The 4,950-nt window shown below is 36.4% G+C and overlaps 1 pseudogene; it reads right to left on the minus strand.

Annotated features, from left to right (window-relative positions):
- Positions 1-397: 397 nt before the first annotated feature.
- Positions 398-2,415, minus strand: LOC112820962 (lysophospholipase D GDPD1 pseudogene; annotated as a pseudogene).
- Between the last annotated feature and the right edge of the window lie 2,535 nt (positions 2,416-4,950).

Genomic DNA, 4,950 nt, shown 5'->3' on the forward strand with positions numbered 1-4,950 from the left:
GATTACTATTTTTACATGAACCTAAGTGTTTAATTTTTAAGTGTTTATAGAAAGTGGAGATTTTTTTAATGGTACAAAGATTATTTAGATAAAAGTAGAGACATTTAAAGTTGTAATATACTCAAGCATATCATTTGTATCACACTTATTCATGTTTAAAATGCTCTGACATCTTGCTGATTTTTCTAACAAAGTTAAACTGAATAATATTTATATCCATACATTCAAGTTTAGACAAGAAATAGTGGGAGGTCTGCTTTCTTTCTTTTTTTTGTTCTTGTAAAACTTTCAGTTTAAACAAACAAAAAAAAAAGCAAATGTTATTTATGTCACCAAGGGATAGGTGGTGGGAGTACCATCGTCCTTCAGAGCTGCTAGCTGGCGGACTCCAGGTGAGAGATGTAATCCAGGTAAAAGACCCTTACTATTCCAGAGTATATTTACCTCCCGAAGAGATGATGGAAATTAGTCAAAAAGTTTAGAAAAATTTTAAATGGAGTCATATCAGAAAAGCTGAGAAAGTGAAGCCTAATGCTTGAGAAATTCTGCTTCCACTTAATATTCAGAAGAATTAAACCTTAAAGGTCAGGAACAGGTGGTTTATACCATACGTATTAGAAACAATGATATGTACTTTCGTCAGTTTCATATGATTATTAGGATTCAAGACATTATTTAAAATCTAGATGTAGGCCCAAACAGTTAATCATTGCCAAAAAATGGAAAATTTTCTTTAGAAGAAACAATGTTTAGAGGAAACAGAAATATATGACTAGTTGGATCTTATAAGTCCAATTTTAATGTCTACCAAAAAGAAAGGACATGGTAACACTGTTACACCTAAAGATTCCAAACAGAATGTCCCCATTAACAACAGCAACCAAGAAATCTAATTGTCTACAGTTTTTATTTCTGATCAAGTATTAGTTTCAGTTCTTTTTTTTGAGCCTGCCTTCTGTTAATAATGTACAGCTTGTCAGATAACTATATCACTGATTTCTAAGCTCTCCTCCCACTGCATTTCCTTTCCTTTTTAAACTAAGATGTACCTAGAAATAGCAAGACAACTCAGCATAGCTGTAGTGGCCTTCAATAATTTTGCTTTACTAATTAGTTGATCTTATTCCAGTGAAGGCTAATATCAAATTTATCTAATAGTCTTTGATTTTACAATTACTTATAATAGAATACTGCATCATATACAGAACTCTTGATCAATAATCTACTTACATCTCATAACCAGTTATCTTTCTAAACAATTTACAAATGTAAAATATGCAATGTTCTTTAAAATAAATATACAATATATAGTTTCTACATTCTCAGACAAGCTTAAAAACGAGGTAATAAAAACTTAAATGATTAAACCTTTACCATTCTGGAAATGGCTTAGGGAAATGATGGCAAACTTGTTTTGTTTTGTTTTTCTTTAGGTCTTTTCATCTTTGAGTGCTTCTGAGTACCTCCTTTTCTATGCTGAAAAATTATGTAAAAAATCCTTAAGCTTTGTTGGATAGTCTGTCATCACCCCAGTTGCTCCCAAATCAAAAGCTCCTTTGTATTCTTGTTCTTCATTCAGTACCCAAATATAGACCTGAATGCCTCTGGCAGTGAGGTGGTCAAACAAGGCTTTTCTCATTAGTAAGATATCAGAAAGCCAGATGAGAAACTTTTGACTTCTGGACATAGTATGTGGTTCTTTTAGCTTCAGTATGATAGAAGGCATTGGGATTTCAAAAAACTGTTCTCGAATGGGCACAAAGGGCAAGAGGCCAGTGAAGAAAAGGCCAAGAATGAGCAGAACACGTTGTAGACTGAAGAGTATAGGAATATCTGAATTCTGTCTGTAGCACTTTTCTACAATTTCATAACTGGCATTACCCCACACCATTATGTGTTCTCGTCTGTACTACTTTACCAGCTCTGAAACATTCTTTATCAGCACATTGTTGTTGACCTTGATATCGATGTTAATGGGAGTGTTAGGAAAAGCCTCAAAAATTTCCTTTAGTAATGGAATTCGGTTATCTTTTCCTTCACATTGGCATGCTCTTTGAAACGTGACATCCAGTTTGCCAAGGTAAGGTGGGAGTTCACAGTACTTGAGATCAGAGATGTTTACATTGACCCCACTGATCTCTTTAAATTGTCATCATGGGACACTACAACTTGCTCATCTTTTGTGATATGGCAGTCCAATTCCAGCATATCAGTTCCAATTGTAACTGCATGCTGAAAGGCTGCCATTGTATTCTCCAAATTTTTTCCAGTACCTCTATGGTGGGAGGTGTGTTTGCTGAGGAATTGCTGCTTCTTTCTCGGGTGCAGCAAGGTCGGGTATTTGAGCAACAAGAATGAGGTCACCAAGTACCCTCCCAGGGTGGAGAGAAGGTAAAAAGCCGCGGTGGACGACATCTCAGCCACCGCATGGGAAATCTCCCACTTCCGGGCCCTGTGAACTCCACTGCTGCGGTCGCCAACGGCTGTGGTGGCTGCGGCAGCTGCTCGAGGTCTGCTCGCCGCCCCTGCTTTCTTTTTGTCTGAAAACTTCTGTGCTTATTTTTAAATATGTTAATACAAAATGTACTTTACTATGGATGAAGCAATTTTGTAATAGTTTTTTGTAAAATGATTCCAGTTGTTCTATTTCGGAGTACACAGCATCAGTTCTCTCTGTTCTTTCAAGATCAGTTTTGAGCACTCTTTTAGTTATATATTGCTATGCTATAAACCACCCTAAAACTTAGTGGCTTAAAACAACAAACATTTTATTATTTATGATTCTGTGGGTCAGAAATTCAGGCAGAGCCCAATGGGGATGGTTTGTTTCTATTTCACCTGGTGTTGGCTGGGGTGGTTTAGCTTGGGCTAAAGAATCCAAGATGGCCTCACACGTGTATCTGGGACCTTGGTTCTGAATGTTGGCAGGGCATCTCTATTCTCTTTTTGTGTGGTCTCTCATCTTTAGTTGTTTCGTCTGAATTTCTTTACATGAAAGGTGAATTCTGAAGGAACAAAAGCAAGAGTTGCAAGATCTTTTAAGACTTAAGCTTCTAATTGCACAGGGTCACTTGCACCATAATAGACTGGTCAAACAAATCATGAAGATATCCTAAGTTCAAGGGAAGTAGAAATAGACTCCTCTCTTTGATGGGAGGAGTGGCATGGCCACCTTACAAAGGGGCACATAGGAAAGGAGCAGTTGTAGCCATTTTGGGAAACAATATACCACAAACACAAATGAATGAGTTACATTTTAAGGTTACTACTGTATACTCCTTTGCCCAAATTATAACCTGGTAGTTCACTGTATGAAAGTATGTATCTTTGTATTTCTGTTTGGGACCTATTGAATGTCTCATGTCTCAGTAAATTGAAGTGAACACTTCATCCTCTCTTTCAAATCTTTGGCAGTTTGATGTGATTTGGAGTATGCTTTATAAAATGGATGAATGCAGGGACATGTTTAGCAGTATCAGAGACATTCATTCACCAGGTATATCTTGAGTACTCATTGTGGGTTAAGTACAATTCCAGACACTGTACGTATAAGTAAAGGTGAGTAAGAGATGGTTTTTATTCCATGGTATTTGACTTATTAGTCACAACTTTTCACTCTCTTGAATTGATTGTGTGCATTCAAAGCCTTGTTTAGAGGTGATAGGGGTGGAATATATTTCCCTGACTCTGAATTTGAGTCTGTCCGTGGCTTGCTTTTGGTGAAAGGAAGAAAGTAGTAGCACAAAATGTGCTTGTCTAGGGCTTGACTTAACTTATTTCTCTTCCATCATTATGAGTAGAAACTGGGCCTCAGAAGTAATATACATAGAAACCTAAGATATCCACGGCTTGAAGCAGAACTGGCCAGTAGAGCAAGTCTCCATCAGCCAACTACCAGCTGACCACAGATCTGTGAGAAATATGGTTATTGTTGTATGCCTTTGAGATTTTGTGGTTTTTCTATATACAAAAGCTGCTTGAAACAAATAATAGGCTATCTTGTAGGGAAGAAAGACATGTAAACCGAGAATTGTACTACAATGCAGTACCTGCACAATAGAGATCTCTATAGAAGAACTCCGCCTCCATTTTCTCTGGGAATGTGTGTGTGTGTGTGTGTGTGTGTGTGTGTTAGTGGGGCATGAGGATGATGTCCTAGAAGGAAGTGATACAAAGCTGAGTCTTAAAGAATAAAAGAAGGGATATGTAAGAGTTCACCAAGGAGGAGAAAATATTGCAGGCTGAAATTCAGTGTGAGCAGAGGGATAGGGGTGAGCTCCAACATGGTGAGAAGAAAACTATAAAAACAGGCATTGTAACTATAAGTTTATTTACAACCCTACTTACCAAGAGACTCAAACCCTTAAATTGGCTTTGCAATGGATTCTAATTCTAAGAGATTTATAAACTGCTAATAACTAGGATTGACGTGAACTTTGTTATTCTGGCTAAACATTTTAGAGTACAAGCTCTACTAAAATTAATATGAATACAGTTTCATTGTTTCTGCCTTTACAAATAACGAAATTACATTTCAGTCAAGTATTTCAAATGCACAGTCAAAAGAGGCACAGATGGTAATGGTAGACATGACATAAAAGAGGAAAATGATCAATTGCATATTAACAAGAAGTAACATTACCGCTGGTATTTTACATGAAAATTATAGAACTTTCAAATGGTAGCTTTAAAAAAGTTTATAAATAATTATATTGCATATCATTATAACTTATACCAACAGGGAACAATTTTTAGACCTATAGGTAATGTGTTTGTTTCATAGGTAAAATTTTCATATGCTTTTTTTAAGCCAGTCTTTATGCAGAGCTATAATTTGGCAAATGATTTAATTTTAGAACTGAAGGGGCCTTTGAACATCTTCTATTGCTAATTTAGACCCTAATTTCCTGGCACTGCTGTTTACTAGCTATGAGAACTTGGGCAAATTTC

The sequence above is a fragment of the Callorhinus ursinus genome, unplaced genomic scaffold (genome assembly GCF_003265705.2).
Source record: "Callorhinus ursinus isolate GAN/ISIS: 27379988/994484 unplaced genomic scaffold, GSC_fseal_2.0 scaffold1, whole genome shotgun sequence".
NCBI lineage: Eukaryota > Metazoa > Chordata > Mammalia > Carnivora > Otariidae > Callorhinus > Callorhinus ursinus.